Source organism: Symphalangus syndactylus, chromosome 21 (genome assembly GCF_028878055.3).
Source record: "Symphalangus syndactylus isolate Jambi chromosome 21, NHGRI_mSymSyn1-v2.1_pri, whole genome shotgun sequence".
NCBI classification, from domain to species: Eukaryota; Metazoa; Chordata; class Mammalia; order Primates; family Hylobatidae; genus Symphalangus; species Symphalangus syndactylus.
In genome coordinates, this window is record NC_072443.2 from 75,616,311 (window position 1) to 75,638,228 (window position 21,918).

The 21,918-nt window shown below is 39.7% G+C and overlaps 1 protein-coding gene and 1 pseudogene across 2 annotated transcripts in view; both read right to left on the reverse strand.

The window, feature by feature from the left end:
• Positions 1 to 21,918, reverse strand: part of TAFA1 (TAFA chemokine like family member 1) — a 542,330-nt gene that overhangs the window by 387,748 nt on the left and 132,664 nt on the right. The gene's annotated exons all lie outside the window — the stretch shown is intronic.
• Positions 16,474 to 19,738, reverse strand: LOC129471300 (COP9 signalosome complex subunit 8-like; annotated as a pseudogene).

Consider the following 21,918-nt stretch of genomic DNA (forward strand, 5'->3'; position numbering starts at 1 on the left):
TCAGATGGTATCTCACTCTGGTTTTGATTTGCATTTCTCTGATGGCCAGTGATACTGCCCAAGGTAATTTATAGATTCAATGCCATCCGCATCAAGCTACCAATGACTTTCTTCACAGAATTGGAAAAAACTACTTTAAAGTTCATATGGAACCAAAAAAGAGCCCGCATCGCCAAGTCAATCCTAAGCCAAAAGAACAAAGCTGGAGGCATCACGCTACCTGACTTTAAACTATACTACAAGGCTACAGTAACCAAAACAGCATGGTACTGGTACCACAACAGAGCCATAGATCAATGGAACAGAACAGAGCCCTCAGAAATGATGCCGCATATCTACAACTATCTGATCTTTGACAAACCTGACAAAAACAAGAAATGGGGAAAGGATTCCTTATTTAATAAATGGTGCTGGGAAAACTGGCTAGCCATATGTAGAAAGCTGCAACTGGATCCCTTCCTTACACCTTATACAAAAATTAATGCAAGATGGATTAAAGACTTATATGTTAGACCTAAAACCATTAAAATCCTACAAGAAAACCTAGGCAATACCATTCAGGACATAGGCGTGGGCAAGGACGTCATGTCTAAAACACCAAAAGCAATGGCAACAAAAGCCAAAATCGACAAATGGGATCTCATTAAACTAAAGAGCTTCTGCACAGCTAAAGAAACTATCATCAGAGTGAACAGGCAACCTACAGAATGGGAGAAAATTTTGGCAACCTACTCATCTGACAAAGGGCTAATATCCAGAATCTACAATGAACTCAAACAAATTTACAAGAAAAAAGCAAACAACCCCATCAAAAAGTGGGCAGAGGATATGAACAGACACTTCTCAAAAGAAGACATTTATGCAGCCAAAAAACACATGAAGAAATGCTCATCATCACTGGCCATCAGAGAAATGCAAATCAAAACCACAGTGGGACATTGCATATCTTACAGGGAAATAATGTTGGCTAACTCCCAGACCACAGGCTTAACCCAGTGTACTAAGCTGGAGTCACCCTGTGACTTTTCACCATTGTCAGTACTTAGTTAAAATCAAACTAACACACTGGAAAAGGACGATCAATACATAGAGAAGAGTAGTCCTTCAGAAGATTACATAGAAAGAAAAATAAATTGTTATGCCCTTGAAAGAAAAGATACTTTTATTTAAGTTAATAAAGCTTTATTTGTTCTCTAGTCGTTAAGTTTACAGAAATTAAAAGTCTTGACTATTCGTCTTTTGCCAACATGAATTTAAAAGTGGTTTTAAAAAATCTCATTAACAGTGTGTTTTTTTTTCTGTCCCAAGCTGATTCAATACAAAACAGATTACCTCCTGTCTATGCCACTAAAGTGCACATAAATATTTCATAAACCAATTTATCTAAAAATTTTGTCATTTCTCCTTCTGAATCTGGACATAGAGTGCACTAGAAAGCACTTCAGGTTTTTCAGATAACATAATCAGAGAGGCAAGAGTATATTATATTTGCTTTTCTGCCTCTTGTCTGGGCTTAAAATATTTCTCTTGGAGTGTTTTCAGAATTTTATTATGTCAGATTGGCAAACACACAGTTAATGGGACTCCCAGAAAATACTTAATTGAGATAATTTAATAGTCAAAATAAAGTCCACACTATTGAGCCATAGGGGAAGGAGAGAGAGAGTAAACTTAGTTTTACCAGTTATGGTAGAAAAAAATTATAGTCTTAATGAGCACAGTGGTCCAGACCAGGGGTCCCCAACCCCTGGGCCATAGACAGGCAGTGGTCCGTGGAGGTGAGCGGCAGGCAAGTAAGCATGACTGCCTGAGCTCTGCCTCATATCAGATCAGCTGCATATTACATTCTTATAGGAGCCTGAACCCTATTGTGAACTGTGCATGTGAGGAATCAAGGCTGCACACTCTGTATGAGAATCTAACTAATGCCTGATGATCTGAAGTGGAACAGTTTCATCCTGAAACAATTCCCCAACCCCATCTGTGGAAAAATTTTCTTCTACCACACCAGTCTCTGGTGCCAAAAAAGGTTGAGGACCACTGGTCTAGACCACTGAGAAATACATGCAAAGAAGAGCTGAGGAACCTTTGATCCTGAAGTCAAAGTTAGGAAACTGAACGGCCCTCTTCTGCTATTTATTATCAGGCTTTATGTGAGAAATCTATTGCTTCTAGACCAGCAGTTGGCAAATGTTTTCTATAAAGATCCAAAGAGTAGACAATTGTGATCTGTAGGCTCTACAATCTCTGTTGCAACTCTTCAGCTCTGCTGCTGTAGTGTAAAAGCAGCCACTCACAGCTGATAAAAAAGAAATGAGCATAGCTGTGTTTCAAAAAAAAGTTTGCAAAAACTGGTGGTGGGCCAGTTTTGCTGACCCATGGTCTAGAGAATTAATAATTATGAATCTGAAGGTGAAACCCAAAAGGTACAAGGGAACACTAATCAAGGAGAAATGATCAAGTCTCCATGCCAATAAGACTATGTAAGTAAACAAGGCCCAGCTTGAGGAAAAATATGAACTCAAAATAATAACAAAATGGGCTCTGAGTCTGAAACCTTAGCTTTGCTATCAAGATCTATGAGTGTCTAGTTTTCTCACTAGCAAAATGATATAAGCAAACATTTATTTCCACCCTACTATCCTGCCTACCTTAAAGATTATTTTGAAGCTGACAATGAATTATATTTTTAAGTATTTTGGAAAAATGTAAGGTGCTATACAAGTGATAGAAATATTATAAAATGATTTACACAACTCCTCCATTGCTGGGTTCCATCACCAAATTCTGGGCCCTCAAGTTTCTAATTGAGCAGGTCTGAGGTGGGGCCCAAGGTCTAACATCTCTTATCATTTTCAAGAGATACTGATACCGCTAGTTTGGAGACTACTCTTGGAGAACCCCCACTGTACCCTCTTAAAATACAACATAAATCCAGTGGTATAAGTGGAGATTAAGTACACTGATGAAATTCCGAACTAGAAAATTGAGGATTAAGTACAGATTTACATATAGTGAGTATCCCTAATCATAAGCCTAATTATTTTGGTTCAGCATATCATAGAGTTATACCTTGTATGGAAAATTTATGTCCTTGGGATAGAAGTAAACATTGTTTTTGTAGCTTCCTAACAGATTCAGAGAAATACACTTAGATTGTATTGACATCAAAGTATTATCATAACATTATATATATGTATAGTAAATATAGTTACATAGAGTTTCAGACAAAAGCAATTAAAGGCATGGTCCTGGTTTCTTTTAAGATGTGGAACTAAATGGATAGTGACCCACACACTTAACACCCTGGGTATTTGCATTTTGACCCACTTGAAATCTACACGCTGTCATCATTGAGTGTGTGGACCATTATCCATTGAGTGTATGGTCAGAAAGGCCAGTTATGGCAAGGCAGCATGGGCTTTGGGGTTAGCCAGACCTGACCTAAACCCTTTCTCCTCCAGCTCTGAGAGGGCATTGGAGATAGAGTTCAGACAAAAGCACAGGCTCCAGACCCTGACCCTCTGAACGGAAATCCTGTCCCCACTTTTTAATGACTATGTGATGGTAGGGAAATTGATTAATTGCTGAGTATTACCAAAAATGGCTAATGAAACAAGAATTGATTAAGTGCTAGGTGCTATTATAATTGTTTTGGAGATGTTACATTTAATTCTCACAACTCTGAGGTGGATACTATTATTATGCCCACATTATAGATGTCAAACTGATGAATAGGGAGATTAAATATCTTCTGTAGAGTCACTTAGCCAGAAAAAGACATATCTGGGGATATTATCTTACAGGCGGTTTGACTCCAAAGCCCATTATGCTCTACTATAAGAGTTGGCACACTAAGACCCCCTTGCTAAAGCCAGTCACTGCCTGATTTTGCAAATAAAGTTTTATTGAAACACAGCCACATCCATCATTTACAATATAATCTATGGCTTCTTTCATATTACATTGCAGAGTTGAGTGGCTGCAACAGAACAAAGAATATATGGCCAACAAAACCTTAAATATTTATTATTGGTCCCTTTATAAAAAATGTACACTTACTCCCGCTCTATGAGGCCCTACAATTAGCTGTCTTAGCTGTCTGGCAAGTTACTTCATTTATTCCAGTCACAGTTTCCCTGACTGTAAAGTAAAGATCATACCACTGACCTTGCAGAAGCCCAAGAGCTTTCCATTTCTACTATACAGTTATTCACTCTGCCTATTAGAGGAAATGTAATCTAAACACAGGTTTGGTCACTTGATGCTTGCAGAGTCCGATTAACAAGAACCAGGTCTGGTATAAACAAAGCTAGCTAAGGGGAAGAAGTACAGCCTTCTTCCCTTAAGAGGACTGCTTGGCTTTTGGAGCAGAAAGAGGATGCTTTTAAAAGGGGTGACTATATAGTGATAGAAATGAGCACGTGGGGGTGGTCCATGTGCTAGTTTGGTGCCTTATCTACGGAGCAGCTGAGCTGGTGTCTTCATGGGCATAAATAGGTTTTAATGGTGGCCAAAAGCTCTCCAGCTGGGAGAAAGTTTGTAGTGGGCATACGTTAGGTTGTAAATCAACTGTTATCTCTTGAGGCAACCTCCTGGTGGTTGAGAGTTCTGTTCTGGAATTTGCCCTGTAGGGAGTGTCCAGTGAAGAGGAAGTAAAAGGCTATTATTTGCATCTCTAAAAAACTAAGCAGGAAGGGGGGAATGGAGAAATGGAGAAGAGAAAAGAAGAAAAAATAATTTAAAAAATAGTAATTCATTCTCTTTTCTTAGAAAAATGGGGATACTCAATTACGGAAAGTGTTGCTAATAATTTCTTAAATTGTTTGACCACAGACGTTCTGGCATGTTTTGCCATTAATAGCATGAAGAACTATTTTTTTCAAGGAGCACAATTTGGGGAATTTTAATAGGCTCATGGTCCAGCTGCCTCATTTTCACATAAAGAAACAACTCAGGCATTTTGCATGGGATTTCACTGCCAATCAGGCGATGAGGGGATTTGAATCAGCTCTCCTGATCTCAGAATGGGGCTCCTCACCCCTGCAGGTGGTGTGCTGTCATCTACTATCCAGTCCTCCCCAGGTTCTTTCAAGTCACATGGCTTTCCTGCTGTCTGTCAAACCTTTCTTTCTCAAGACAAGACTGTGAGCTCTTCGAAACTAAAATTCATACCCTTCTCATCTCAGCCCCCAGTAAATTGAACAATGCTTGTAATGCGGTTGGCATTCAGTAATTGCATATTGAATGAATAGGAGATTGAACAAAAGCCATGCCCTTCCCCAGCATTTGGGATTTCATTTCTTCCTTCAGTCACCATCTTCGTCTAACTTTGATATAACGTGCAGATTTTCCCCATTCAAACTACAAGAATTTCTCTTTACCTCAGTATATGCAAAATGCCCTCTGTCACAAAATACATATATGATGCTGTAGCTTGCATTTATTTCAATTAAATTACATGAAATCAAGGGCATATTTTTGTAAAAGAAAGACGAAATATGCAAATGGCAAAGGATCCAAAAAATGTTAAGGTCATCACAAAGTGAGGCCTTCTCATCTCAGAGTACAACTCTAGCATTTAATGATGTATTCTGCACATGGCATGGCCCTCTATTCTAGCCAATGACTGTACCTTATATTCAGCTGAATAAAGACTAATGTTTCCTAACCCTGAAAACTTGACTGGGTAGGACTTTTTGATTGATGAGACCCCATAGCCATCTCCAAGCTGACACGAAAAATGGCCACAATGTATCTAGTATCTATGTCATCAAGATTCAATAAAGAGAAATGTATACCAGCTTCATGAGAAAGTCATACAATTTACACCTCACAAGTTGAATTTGAAACCAACCCCTACCTGTGATGCCCTTTCACTATACTGTATGCTGCACACCTTCATTGCTTGCAGAGTTCTGAATAAGAAAGTAGGGATTCCCAAAGCTTGCTGGGAAGCTAGCTGCCTGGACGACATCACAGAGTGGGGAGGCACTTCTGAATCGGAAATGTGGCTGAGAAATTTCAGCAATATGAATGCCAGTGTAAATGATTTACCAAAATCTGAAGGCCACTTCCTCTCAATCTGGGACTGTCAGGCAAATAAAAGGCGAGCAGAGCCATTGGACTGGGCCTCAATATTTGGGTTGCTTTCCAGGGGCAGATTTTGTAAGGGAGTTGGGTGAAGCCTCATCACAGATTTTAATTTCCGCTCATTCTAAGAGAAAGCTATTGATCTCTGGAACTCGTTAAATCTAAGACTGAGGGAATAGATAGAGAGCAAAGGGACTCAAATGTGAAAGTTGGCTAGACCTCACAGCTTTTCTTCATAAGCCAAAAAACAAGACACAGTTTTTCATTATTATAACTCAAGTCCTTCAACCCAAGAAGACTTATTTTTGTTAATAATAAAACCAAAGGTGATATCTGTCTACCCACCTAGCAGTTGATAATGCTAACAAGAGTTCTGAAATGAAATTTGTAGCCAGAGCCATTTGGAGATAAACTGAAAAAGCCAGCCCTATTTGGAAATGACTAAAGAGACCACATATGAGTTTTTATTATCTTGGTTAAATAAATGGGAAACATAAAACCTGGGAGATGAGACCATAAGATTTCTTAGTCTTTTCTATTGATTAGAAAACAGCTCCCGAGAAGACTCAAAACTGTTTAAAAATAAAACTGTATTTTTTTTTCCTGTTTGCTCCTGTGCCTTCCAAGCAAGGCAAGGCTTTTTCTTCTCCTCTTTACAGCAGTTGGGAGAAACGAGTTTCCAGTAAATAACAAGCATACTTATCAGATGTTCTTGATAGAGCTGTGATCATCTTTATTGCAATTATTTTTAATATCTCTTGGCAATGTTCTGCTTTCTGATTTAAAATTATGGAACTATTAAAGTTTCCTACCTGCCACTTAACATTGACCTCAGCATGAATTTCTACAGGCTGCTCAAGAGCATGTTTTAAGCACAAAGACAGCAAACAAAAATAGAGAAATGCAATGAAATAAAAAATAAATGTAACAAATAATAATAATAGTTTTCCCAGGTCCTTTCTGAATATGCTCCAAACATGTTTTCTATATCACGTTTATTGTTTAAGTCAATCTGAATTAAAATACAAGAGCTAGGCTAGGATAATCTGGCATTAAAAAATAAAAGTTTATTAATATTGTCAGAAAGAACCTGAGAACATTTTCCCCAGGGCTTATAAAGGCAGTAAAGCACAGTGGTTACTGGGGACAGAATTAGGATATCTGAGTTCTAACTCATCTTCCTCATTTACTCTCAGAGAAGTAACATAACTGTCTGTGCCTCAGTTTTTCATCCATAAAATAGGGATATTAATATCAACATTAAAAGTAAGGATGACATTAATTAAAGCTAGTACAAGACTTATTATTTTCCCTGGCACAGAACACATGCTCAGTAAGTTATAGTTATTATTAATATTATAAAGATGAAAATAATTCTGTTCATTTCAAAGTTATATTCATTGTTAAATACCCAATTCAAAATGTAGGTCACTGAACTGTTTTCCCTTCTAGACACAATACAGATAAAACAGGTTAACATTAATGGATCATTTTATTGCACAACAGACATGTGCTGAGCAATGTTTACGCATTTACTCATTTAGCGGGCACAACAGCCATAGTATCTGTTCCTATTTGGCAGATGAGGAAACTGAGGCCTAGCAAAGTCATGTAGTTTGCCTAAAATCTCACTTAATACGAAGCAGATCCAGGAGAAAATAAAACAACCAAGCAGACAAACAAGAACATCTACCTCATTTCAAATCTGATGCTTATGACTACCAGGCAACGTTACTTACAAATTCAGATTGCATGCCTGCTTTTGGATCTTCATTCCTTCTTATTTCCTGGAGACCTGGTTAGAAGGGCTAGCCTGAAAGCCAAAATCTCAGAAATATCCCGACTGCTGCTTTAAGAGTCTGTCCCTTTCTCCAGACCTTATTCGGGATGCTGGATCCTCCTCCCTGATTCTGCTGCAGTAAGCCCAGTTTGGTGCTTGTAGTTTTTTACCATGTTCTGGGCTAGTATATTCTGCCACTGCACTTAGTTTCTTCAAAAGAACTCAGATGTCAGAAATGGTACCCTTGAGCCAAATACAGTCTGCCTGACCCTGGGGTTTGGACCACCTGGTACTTGAAGGGGGGAAAAAAAGTAATAACCTAATTATTGCAACCACCTGCCTGCAACTGCTGTTGTGTTCCTGACTGCTGCCAGGTGCTATGCTGGCAGGCTTGGATCAATTAGTAATTGTAACTGAAGCTGAATGCAATTAATTATATAACTTTAAGCTGTTGAAGTTTGACACCCTGCAATCACTTCATGAACCTAGGATATAATGGAGGTTTACAAGAAATGAAAAGAAATTATTATGAATAAGATTTCCATCAGTATTTTCTTCTGGTTTGGATCATACTCAATCTTCACGTATCATGTTCACATCCAGCACTTTTCATTTTCCCTTTATGGATGGAATGACTTGTTAATTTCCAACTTGTGGCCCAAGACTTTTAAAAGGGGTGGCTATTACGCTCATAGATCACAAGGGACAACCACTTCCCCTTGGGCCACACGGTGACAGGCCTTCTACAAGGCATAAGAGAGTGCAACAAATTGTGAACTAAAGAGTCACAGAGATTAGGGTTTGAGACATGGCTCCACTTTGAAATAACGGGGCAGGCGATATCCTCACTCAGCTTCCATACCCTCATCTGTAAGTTAGGGATGTTTTTAATGCTGGAAAAAGTAAGCAAGACAGAATCTACAAATTGACTAACATAATACCTGGCATAAGGTAAAGGCTTGGTAAATGCGAATGTGCTATCCCTGTCTGCTACCGCTGCACAGTTCTGGGGGTTGGCAAGCCTTCTACGGAGACTGTCATAGTTACAGCTTCCCCACTGACCAGGCACTGCAGAGTGACGTAGTGGCTAATGACCCAGGATTTGGAGTCTGCTGTACATGGGTTCTTGTCATGAATGCCACCTCATGAGGAGCATGCCCAGAGATGAGTAATACAACTTATTCAAGTCTCAATTTCCACATCTTAAAATGGGAGAAATGTTACTTAACTCATAGGACTGGTTTGTTGATAAGGCATGGGCCTGATATAACTGGTTTGTTGATTAACTGGGTTGTTGATAAGGCATAACCCCGATATAAGTAATCAATATAATCAATGCATTTCAACTTTTATTTATGGCAAAATTTTAAAATTATGATTTGTATTTTTCTCTTCATCTTTGTCCCTATCTTCATTGCAGAATGGTAGCCAAGCCTTTCTATGCTCTCTTCCTCCATTAGGTTTGCTGGGGGGCAGAAAATAGAAGTTGAACAATGTCCCAAGGGCACTGGGGAGAATAGAAGTGTGTGTGTGGGGGGGGTGTGTGTGTTGAAGATGGTTGGGGGAGTTATGTGAGAATGACAAAAGTTCAAGTTGAGGGACAGGAGAACTACCCCCAAGGCAGGGCCCCCAGAACAGGGAAAGTCACAGGTGTTCCCTGGCAAAGCCTAGAGTATTAGCAAGAACACTGAGCAGATGGCTATATGGCTTCTCTAAGAAAGGCGGACCTGGTCTCTGGACTCCCATGTGGGGATGAAAGAAGAGACACATGAGCCTCAAGGAAACAGGGGTTTGGAATAAGGGGATTGCCAGCTGCAATGTAATAAGCTAAAGAAGCTCCACTTTGCAACCAAGTTCCCTAGATTTTACTATAATCTAGAAGCAAAAGGAAGCCCCAGTAATAATTGTAGCAGGAGGTGGATGAATGCTCACCAAACCCACTTTCCTGCTTAGGTACACTGGGAAATTACATTTATCAGTTTTCCCTGCAGTAAAGGTGGGATATTGCAGGTGGATCTTGCAGGTAGATCTGGCCAATGGATTATGGGAAAAAGTGATGTAGACAATTTCTAGGTCTCTAAAACCCTTCAGGTGATGTGCCGTGCTCTTTCTCTTTGCTTATTAGCTGACTGGATGCAGAGGATGAAGGAGGGTTATCTTAGGATGTTTTAGAAAATACTGGCAAAAAGAGATGGACAGATCCAGGATCCCTGAACATCAAATGAAAAGTCACCTGCCAAATAAGCAGACAATGGCGACACTAAGAAATTAATTTGCTATTAAACCACTAAGAATTGGATGCTGTTCATTAGGCTGGCTAGCATTAATTATTCTTACTAATAAAAGGCCTGACATAGGATTTTTCAACAACCCTAAAGGATGGGAGTTAGAAAACAGAGTTAAAGTGATTGAAGGGAACAGAATATAAGGAAACTCACACTTAAGTTTGTGCATAGCTTTCTTATTATAAAAATTGAACTTTTCACGCAGCAATCTAAGCAACATGTAGGCAATAGCAATGAAAAAAGGCAAGTATTTCTTATCATGGATTGTTCTGATGACTAATTCAGGGGAGTCATATGACAGGGTTCTCTCGCTCAAGGAAAATGTCAAGGTTGGAGTGGCTGTCTCTTAGCCATGAGAACACCATGGATTCATCAGACGGAAACAAGAATCTTAACCAACCCATGAAGTTCTCCCTGCAAATACAAGTGATGCTAATTCCTGGCAGTTTACAATAAGTAAAACATGAACAAATAAAATAAAATGAGTCTTTGAGAGCTCAACTCTAAAGACCTTCAAAGCCATAGGAGAGCTTTGCAAATGCCAGCTCAGAAACATCCTCATTTCTATACACATCTTTCAGCTTTCCCAACAAAATTCCTATTCTTTCCACTCTCTCATCTACCACCTTGTCAGCTTCTAATCATGACCTCAGAGCTCTCTCCAAACTGCAGCACTTTTTAACTGGTCCTTGAAAGTGTCCTGTGACCTGTCATAAACCACTTTATTCATTTCAGTGATTTAAAGCATCTGGGAAATAAATTTTATTAACTCCACTAATTGGGTCTGATATGAATAGTTTGCTATTGGATCTATATATAGACACACCTGGTTGAGCACTGGATCATGTTAGATTTTGTATCATTTAAAAATATTTGCTGAGAAAATTATGCTACCAATAGTCACCTAGGGGGAAATGATAGCTTGACTATGAGCAAAAAGAGTAACTAACTAATTTTGTCCATTCATGGGTGAGAAGGACATTCGTTGATTTGTCTGCCCAACATCCATTCCCTTTCCTTGTACTATTAAGAGTCAACTTCCCTTTGGGGACCAAGGCTCCCTTACTCTCAGTTCATGTGGCTTATAAGCAGCTGGTCCCACTCTCCATTCCCTCATTTCTCTAGTTTCAGGACTTTGGAAAAGATTCAAGTTTGCCCAGGGCATGCCAGCCTGCTGACTTCTGCTTGGTTCGGAGAGGAGTTACCTAGGCCCAAGTCCCTAGGACTTCTCAAGGAATTACACTGAAAGATGAACTCTTTCCACTGGGAATTCAAACCCGGCAGAATATAAGCCTGGAGATGGTGGGGGCCACCTCATCACCACTTTGGAAATGCTGCTTAAGTATAAAGCCAACACAGAGGAGAGGTGAGCCAAAACGTGAAGAGAAGAGAAAAGTATCTGTGATGATTATGGTTGAGCACCTAGATCTAGCTGTATTTTAAAAGAGCAATTAATGGCCTTTTGAGCTTCAGCTACTTTGATTTGGGTTTCTCTAAAAGCATCAAGTCTTCATATCATGGGACTGAATTTAACTGATAGCATTAGGGTCAGATTTCTGTGGTATATTCAGTCATCTTCGACTTTGGACTGTCAAAATCATCTTGCTCATTGACTTGCACCAGGGTTTTACAGCACTATCACTGTGTTTGCTTCTTACGGAACTTGTCAAAAAGTCATAAGCTTTTTACATGAGTAAAAATTATATAGATGTCTGGGAGGTTTGGGAAAACTGCAAAAAAAAAAAAATGCAGATTCCTGAGCTCTGCACCCAAAGAATCTGACTTAGCAGGTCTTTTGAGCGTTCCACAAACCAGCATTCTTAACAAACAGCCTAGATGATTCTGATGCGGGTAGACACACTTTCAGAAACAGTGCTGTGGCAAAAAGATCAGAACTCAGGGCTCTGAGTCATATAGAAAAGAATTTCAAATCCTGCTTCTAAGGCCTACAAAATTATTCTTTGGTCAAATTTCTTAATCTTTGTGTCCCTCAACTCCCTAATTTATAAATGAAGATAATGCTACCATAGAGGGCTTTGCAAGATAATGTTTATAAAGAATTTAGCACAGTGCCTATCATGCAGTAAAACTCCATTAAATGATGTCTATTGGTAATTCATTCACATGAATGAGCTTCTCAGATAAACTAATCATTGCTAATTAGAATTCAGTAGCATATAAGATTTTGTAGCAATGAGACGTAGAATTTGGTGTAGAACAGGGGAAGCAGGCTATATTTCTCAGTTCCATAGTTTGAATGTGTTCCCCAAAGTTCATGTGATAGAAACTTAATCCCTAATGCAACGGTGTTGATTATGGTGATTACATCATAAGGGATCTGTCCTTATAAATGAATCAATGTCATTATCACAGAAGGGGGTTAATTATCTTAGTTGTGGGTTCGTTATTGCTGGAGTCAGTTCCTGATGAAAATCGTGAGTTTGGTTCCCTTTTCTCAGTTCTCAAGCGTTCTTGCCCTTCCACCTTCCACCATGGTATGACTCAGCACAAAGGCCCTACCTTGCCTGGAACCTTGATATTGGACTTCCCAGCCTCCAGAACTGTGAGCAATAAATTTCTTTTCTTTATGAATTACTAAGTCTGGTGTATTCTGTTATAGCAACACAAAGCAAACCAAGATATTTAGCCTAATAAATGTTCTGGTATACAAAGGACAGGAAAATGCCAAGAAAAGCTGCCTACCTTACTTTATAATCTTGCCTAAAGCCACTTAGGACATTGTTTGTCAATATAATTTTAGCCTTCACAATGAACATTTTTGTACATTACATAACAATAGCCTAAATACCTAAAAGAGTAAGGCAATGGAACTGGCATAGTATTACGAAATATGTTGCAGCTTCTATAAAGGTTATGGCTGTACAAAGGAGAATGTTAATGGTGAAAGGTGAAGAGGGAATCAAAAGGATAGCAGTATGAGGTATAAGTCTATGTGGCATTGTTATATGAAATACAACTTTTGAAGGATGGCCGTCCTGAGTTTAACTTATAGAGGACCCATGTCAGCAATTCACTTAGTTTCTTTAGATTCTGGTTTCCAGCGTATAAATTGGGGAAAATAAAGCCAATGTTATTAGGTTGTGTTGAGGACTCAACAAAATGACTATGTAACACTCTTAATAAAGTGCTAGGCATAGGGCTAATGCTCAACAAAAGTAGCTATTACTATTATTTCTTATTATGATTTTACGAAGATCTTGTTTTTTAAAAGCTGGCAAAAATGAGGTTTTTTTTCTGAAAATAAACATTTTAAAATATTTTTACAGACATGACAGTGAGGAGAGGAAGCAATCAGAAATAACCTAACTCATCAATTTCAATAGGTGGGAAAGAAAGAAAGAAGTAAATGAAGGATTAAAACAAGTACTTCCTGCCAGTACCATCTTATAACACCTCATTTCTCAGATGAGGCCTTGGTTAACATTCCTCTTGGTGAAGCAGCAGGAACCCACTGGCACCACTCACGGCTCTCATGTTAAGGAATCTCCAACAGCTACCTCCAAAATCCTTTTAATGATTTGCCTTTGTTGCCATAACAGTTGCAAAAAAATAAAAATCAATTCTACTAATTTCTTAATTTCCAAACTGCCCAGGGCTTTGGCTGATACAACAATGATTTAAGGCAATGGCTGAGGTGGGAATTTGAGTATGTTCTTCAAGGATAATCGCCAGCCTCCTCCTTGAGATGCATTTATTTTTAACCAATTACTCAACCTCTGAGTGTGGTGATTACACAGAAAAGTGTAGGAAACACAAAGAGTGGGAACTGCAAACCAGCTTCATTCGTCTTTGTATCTTAGGAAACTGCAGGTGTGTGTTAATGAATTACATGACTGGTAAAACAAAATTAAAGGCAGCTGCGTGTGTTTACAAAACTGCAGCAGCAAATTACAGGTATCTGTAGCATCCATAATTCATCCATAATTTGACAATTTTCATATTACTGAAATAAAGAATCAAGTCATGCAGATGATTACAGTATTTGCCTCTCAGCACAAGAGACCTTGCTTCATTACCTATGCAGTATCTCAAATGAAATGAATACAGCTTTTCAGGTGGAGGTGGACCTTAAGATAAAGGAAGAAAGTACTGCAGACAACCCAGCCCCAAGCTCCATCCCCTATGCCTCTAACTTCTATTTCGTTGTCAGTAGAAGAAAGAGTTTGCACACAACCTTTAGAAACACAAGTGCTAGGTCTTCTCTTGACATTGCTTCCTAAATCTAAAATCCTGAGGTAAGTTTCTTAAGACTCTGCTGTAGTTTTGAAGTTTGTCCTCCCAAATATCATGTTGAAATTTTATCCCAAAGCTGAAGGTGGAGTCTAATCCGAGGTGTTGGGGTCATGGGGACAAATCTGTCCTGGCGGGCTTAGTACCATCCTTGTTGTAATGAATGAGTTCTTGCTCTATTCATTGCCACAACAGCTGGCTGTAAACTACAGCCTTGACACCCCTCTCTCTTACTTCCTCTCTTGCCATGGGATCTCTATCTCCATACACTGGATCCCCTTTGTCTTCAGCTCCTTGAGACCCTCATCAGAAGCAGATGTTGGTGCCATGCTTCTTGTACATTCTGCAGAACTGTGAGCCAAATAAGCTTTTTTTCTTTATAAATTACTCAGTCTCAGGTATTCCTTTATAGCAACACAAAATAGACTAAGACAGACCTTATGCCTTCATTTCAATTTATTTATCTGTGAAATGGGATAGCCTTAGCGACTAACAGAGTTTCTACATTTACTGTAGTTAATTAAGACTAACTGACCTCATACACTTAAAGTGACTAGTGTAACGGCTCACATCAAGTAAGCACTTTGGGAAAATTTAACTATTAATATCTCCAAGCTTCAGTTTTCTTAACCATAAGCTGGGGGTAAAAAACGTTGCTTACTACATATGGTCATCAGGAGGATGGAATAAGATAATGCGTGCAAACAGCTTACCTTACTTCCAGGCACACTCAGTATTACAGTCAGTAGTAGACATAATAATAGCAGCAGTTGTATCTCAAATAGGCAGAATAAAATTATATTGCTAATCATTTAAAAATTTCTTTTATGTATACATTCCAAGACAGGCTTATCATTTCTTTGAAAAAAAAATTCATTTTGGTATTCTTTATTCCATTTCAGAGTGATGTAGATATTATTGGGGACTGGATTTTTACAAAGCATCTTGTACTTGAATAAATATAATCTTGATAAAAAATCCCTGTATAAAGGGATGTCCTGTGCCTTGGAGGGAGAACCCTTAGCTCTGCCTCCCCAAAGAAGGCTGAGCAGAGCCGCACCTGGACTTCTCTGCTGCTTGATGAGGATGAATCAGGAGCTGCTTTGGAAAGCTGCCGGAATTGGGAGGAAGGCTGAACACAGCACGGAATGTGACAGAGACAGCACTGAGAAGCTACAGAGACACAGGCCAAATGCTTTTCTGAAATCTCTCTGACATTCCCCAGAACCAACTTTCTCAAACACCCATCATTGCACAGATGAGATCAAGGGCCTGGTGTTAACTGTTACAATTACCATCACTGAAATTTTGGAAGACAAGACAAGGAAAATGTATAGTAAATTGAAAATAAACTTTCTGAGCCAAACTGATCTCAACACGTGTCAAAGCTTGTTGCCCATTTATAAGGGCCTCTGCAGGCAGAATACATTCATGCAAAATGATATGAGAGAAGGAGGTTAAATACATAAGGCTTCTTGCAAAATACAGACTGCTATGCTACGTCAAATAGTTCAAAAGGTTCTGTTTTTACCAGTGGTAGGATAAACTTGTGGCACAATATGTAACCATCTTCAGATAGGACCCATTAGTCAAAAAACAGCAAGTCATCTATGAGAGAAAAAATGACAAGCAAATCCATCTGTGGCTATTAATTAGACAAACTAGGTAACAAAGTTTCTCCTGCCTCTTCTACACAGAACCAATTAGCACTGAGACTCTGAGCAGAGGTCAAAGACAAGAACATTGGCAGAAGCAGAGTCTTGCTTTTTCCCAAATTTCTGTAGCATATAATCAAAGGCACCAAACAATTGATTTATTTCTCAGAAATTGAGGCAACATTTTTCTCTCACAACAATAAAGATAATTTGTCATATTTTATATGTGTTTGGCACATAATTTTACCAAGTGTGTTTTGTCTGCCACATTTAATGCTTACAATAAGTCTGAAAGGTAGGCAGGGCAGGTGTGAGGCCTGTTTTATACACAAGGATCAGGACATCTAGAGAAGTTCAATGTCTTTGCTCAAAGCCTATCATTAAGCAGAAGAAAGAGCCAGGGACAGAACTGATGTTCAATAGAGCTACATAAAAAATGTTTTGCCTTCAAATCTTTCAAGTGTTTCAAGAAAATTGTCTCCGGTTGGAGCCAGTGGTAGACACAGATAGAGACATGCATTCAATGCCATGGGTGGTTTTGAGGAGTGTTTCATTTTCTTTTATGTGATGGTCAGTCAGGTGGGGCCACTAGAAGAGACAGGAGAGGCTGTCAGGAGAGGAAAGCAAGCTTAACATATTAACAGGCCCTAGAGATTGAAGGCATGGCACGTCACATGGGGCCACATGAGAGAGACACTAGGGTGGACAAGAGGCAGAGGCAGGAGCAGAAAGTTGGGAGGTGGGGATATTTTGCAGCCTTTTTTGGAGTTTTCTTGGGAAAGGCAGGGGTAGGTAAACTATTGAAGATCAATTATTTTGGATAATTTTGGCTGGTTCTAAACTATAGTAGTGGTCCCTAGTTGCCTGATACCTGGCCCTGGAGTGGTTAAAGCAGAGGAATGTTGCCTTCTGGGTATATGGGCCAGGTTAAGGAGGTATGGCTCAGGATTACTTAGTTTCCATAACAAGGGTATGCTCCTGGCTGAGTCCACTAAGAACCAATTAGCTCTAGGAGGGGCAGTCTCTCCCCAACTAGAAAGGTTTTGTTGTGTAAACCAAAGAAATAGTTTCAAAATGGAGGCTATACCCTTTGAAAGATGAAGACTTTTTACGTCAATTTTGTCCAGGAGCTTTAATAAATTCAAGTTTATCAGTACAAGTTAATACTTTTTGCGTACTTCATAGGGCCTAGGCATCTTTTTTTTTATTCTATATGTATTTTATCACATACTCAGCAAGGAATGCTGAGGTGCTTAAGCCATCCAATAAATTGAAAATACAAAGTTTACATTTCTATATTTGTCAGTATACAGGATTCTGAAGATGAATCTTGAACTCAGAGTGATAAATCAGTTTTCAAGGAAAGCCACATAATCCGTCAGTCTGGCTAACTGCTGTTCATTGGGTGTTGGGGGAACTGGAGCAGGCTCTGATAAGGGAATAAACTTGTTAAAGGAAACATCCAGGGCCCCTGCAACTGGCTTTCTGGGCAGAACCATTCTTGTGATGGAATCAGCTTGTCATCCTTGTTCTAATATGCCTTTCACAGCCTCTTCTGCAGGAAGCCCAAGAAAGGCTGCAAAATCATTGGCGATGATTGAAGTATACGCTTGAGAGACCAGGGCAAAGGCGTGTCTCGTTGTTGCGTCTCTAAGTGCTTCCATAATTGGCTGGACCGTCTCAGACCACTGGTGAGTGTTGATGGTTGTATAGATCCCAGGGAAATCTCTCTGCCGGATTCTTTTTCCTACTGACCAAATTCCCCCAAGTTCAGAATTTGCAGATTTTATAGCAGGTGGTATTCTTTTCCAAAGATATCTTGCATTATTCGTGTCATTATGGAGCAAATATAAAGCTAGAAGCTGACCATACACTGGGGGTGTAGCAATTCCTCCAGGGGCCTCGAGCTCCTGGTTCTCTCACTGATCCAGCAACTTTTTGAAACTAAAGGTGTTTTTTGCCATCACCGCCAATGGCATCTTCATGGCCGGTCTCTGGGCCTAGGCATCTTGATGCCACTTTATAGTTATTATTTTATATTATCATCACAACAACTCTCTAAGATATGATCTATTATCATCCCCAATTCTTTGATGAGGAAATGGAACGTGAATGTAAAAGACATTGTGCTCAGGTTAAAAGTCAAAGAGCATGGAGTTAAAAGAAGCAGAAGTTGGGATTTGACCCTAAGTCGAACTCTGAAAACTGCACTTTTACTACAGAAAAACTAGGTTAAAAAAATTGTAAGACGGACTATTGAAGTGGGAAATTAAAGAAGAGTTCAGGGATCACATTTGAAGAGAGATTGCTATAAAAGGTGTGGCCAGAATGTGTTCTTAGGAAACATATTCTTAGTTTTGCCTAATTTTAAATAAACCCTACATAAGTAGCCAGTGGGGAAACAAACATTTGCCACATGATTACAACGTCCAATCATATTAACAAATAATTTTCATAGCAATTTTGAAATCCACAAATAGCTACCATCTTGTTTTGTCCCCACAGCAGTTCAGTGGAGAGTTTTACCATCCACATTTTTAAGTACGAATTAAAGCACAGAAGTCCTGAGATCTCAAAGTCAGGAAGTGATGGTCATAAGATTAAAAGTCAGGTCTTAAAACATTCAAATGCTGGGCTCTTTATACTTCAGTACAGCCACCTTCTCAACCATCAGATAAATAGTAGGTTCTTCAAAATAAAAGACAGTGCATACCTCAGTCGGCCAGCCCAATACGGACAGGCAACATACAGCAAAGGAAAGGGCTCATAGAAATAAATGGATAAAACAACAATAACAAAATTTAGAAAATGCCTTCCAAGAATTTTTCACACTTTAGCAGACGCTCGATACTAACAAATGGTCGGTTCTGGTACCTAGGAGCACAGAAAGTTATTTTCCCACAGCCCTTAAATTTGTTTTTTGGGTTGTTTTTTTTTTCCCCTCGTTCAAAAAGAATGTTTCTGCCAAGTTTTCTCAAAAAACAAAAAGAACTTAAAAAAAAGAAAAAAAAAAGACTCCTCCAAGGTTCCTGCTGACATAAAGGGCGTGTTGGATATGCAGCTGCCTGCCAGGCACAGTCATGAGGGTCCACAGGGACAGGGACACAGACGAACCAAACTAGGTTATGGGTAAAAGTACCCAGGAATTCTAGGATTGGCAGGGATCTTAGGAGGTCATTTAGTGCATTCCTTTGTCTCCAGGAATGACTCATCTTTCTCTATTAATTTAGAACAAGATTCATTCTATTTTAGAGAATCGGTGAAACAACTACCATTACTCTTGGTTTGGCTCAGTGGCTCTCAACCAGGGGTGATTTTTCCCACTCTCTTCCCCACCCAAGGAACACATGGCCATGTCCAAAGACTCTTCTGGTTGTCATAACTGGGGCTGTCATAACTGGCATCTGGTAGGTTGTGGCCAAGTATGATGCTAAGAACCCTACAACGGACAGAACAGTCCCCACGACAAGGAATTATCTGGCCCCAAAGTAAATATGCTGAAGTTGATAAATTTTACGGAAGAGAGAAAGGGAGACCATCATGCTTTATATATTGCTGTCAGAGTGTTAGTAGAAGGATGGATAATGTGATGTTTAAGGCCGGGCGCAGTGGCTCAAGCCTGTAATCCTAGCACTTTGGGAGGCTGAGGTGGGCGGATCATGAGGTCAGGAGTTCGAGACCATCCTGGCCAACATAGTGAAACCCTGTCTCTACTAAAAATACAAAAGAAAAATTAGCCGGGCATTGTGGTGGGCGCCTGTAGTCCCAGCTACTCGGGAGGCTGAGGCAGGAGAATGGCGTGAACCCGGGAGGCGGAGCTTGCAGTGAGCCGAGATGGTGCCATTGCACTCCAGCCTGGGGGACAGAGCCAGACTCTGACTCAAAAAAAAAAAAAAAAAAAAAAAAAGAATACAAGGGCCGGCCGGGCGCGGTGGCTCACGCCTGTAATCCCAGCACTTTGGGAGGCCGAGGCGGCGGATCACGAGTTCAGGAGATCGAGACCACGGTGAAACCCCGTCTCTACTAAAAATACAAAAAATTAGCTGGGCGTTGTGGCAGGCGCCTGTAGTCCCAGCTGCTCGGGAGGCTGAGGCAGGAGAATGGCGTGAACCTGGGAGGCGGAGCATGCAGTGAGCCGAGATCGCGCCACTGCACTCCAGCCTGCGGGACAGAGAAAGACTCCGTCTCAAAAAAAAAAAAAAAAAAAAGAAAGAATACAAGGGCCTATCCTGTAATGGGACTAAATTTCTTATGATTCAGAATCATATTTCTTCATAAGCTAATGTAGTACCCTTTTTTTTGTATGTGTGGCCAGACTGTCATAAATCCCTACTCAGCTATTAGACAGTAAGTGCCATGAGGATAGAAACTATATATGGTTAATCTCTGTTCTTCCAGAACCTACCACAGGGAATAGCACATAGTAGGTATTTAACATATGTTTTATATTTCTCTATCTAAAACTTTAAGTCATCTAGTTATGTAAAAATAGCAAGATGGATTTTCACTAAATAAGGAATATGTACTTGAGATTTTTCTGTCTTGAACTTAAAGACCATTTTGTGTACTCGATATTTTGGGGTTCCCTAGGTGAGGCATCTTAAAGAGTCTTCCAGAGCAATTGAAACCAAGAAGTTTTTGTGACTGTAAATGGGGCACGACATGTTATATATATGAAGATGTTGTACACTAAAAAAATAAATAAATAATGATTTCCCAAGTGAGTCGCAAAGTGAAAATCACAGGAGCAGATTCTCCAAATTGTGAATGTTGCTTTGCTTTCCAGAAGGGCAACCCTGTTTAATTATGCACCGGTCCGCTCCATGGAAATGAGCTGCCTCTGAGAGGAATGTCTTAAAGTGATTCAGAGCTGAGCAATTCAAGGCATGGGGAGTATTTAAAGTGCTCTTGGAAAGCTACCAACTACCACTATCATAGACACAACCCATTTCTGTTTTAACAGGAACTTCTTTAGCCCACCCTGTTAGAGTAGGAGGTTTTGCCAACTTCCTTTAGACTTTAATTGATAACACACAAATCTGTTGCCACAGATGGCTGGGTGGGCAGCATCTGAAGCTGAGATCTGGAGAAAGGCTTCCCACCTCCAGCAAATGCAAGAACGTTCAAGGACTGCACATGCACAGTGCACCATGGAAACAGAATTGAAGGAGGAGCTCTGGGTGCCACACTAAAGCACAGGGGGTTTGGATTAAAGGCGCCCTTAAATGCAGAAGGTTGCAGGTTCCCTTCTTCCCTTTCCATCACATGCAAATAAGACGACATGGTTTTGAATCCTAGTTATACCAGCTACTAACTGTGTGATCTTGGGCACTTTAACTTCTCCAAGTTTCACTTTTCCCATATGCAATAGAGATTTATATTAACATTTTCCTATGGAAATTTAGAGAAGCTTGAATGAGAAACAAAGCAATTTTTTTCATTAGTTATTAGCATTTCCTCATGTATGGAACAAAACTACCCTGGAGATAATCTCTATTCTTTTTTATCTTTCCCCAATATGTCATGTGGGATCTAGGTAACTCCGCTAACCTAGAGGTAAAAGGGCAGAAACCAAAAGTCAAAGAGTTTGGTAACTTCAGATTCTTCAGAGATTACTGATGGAGATTCACAACATGCCAAGTGCTCACAAGAAGCTCAAAGTGACCTGGGAGGGAGAACATCTTAGAATGGGGATAAAATTTGCTGAACTGGTTCTTTTCAGTGGCAGATGACTGAAGTCAACCAAAACTGCCTTAAGGAATAAATAGGAAGACATCTGTCAACCCTCATCAGAGATGAGAAGTGCAGTGGAAAGCTTCAAGCCGGGTGGTATCCAATTGTTCAAAAGAAAGGA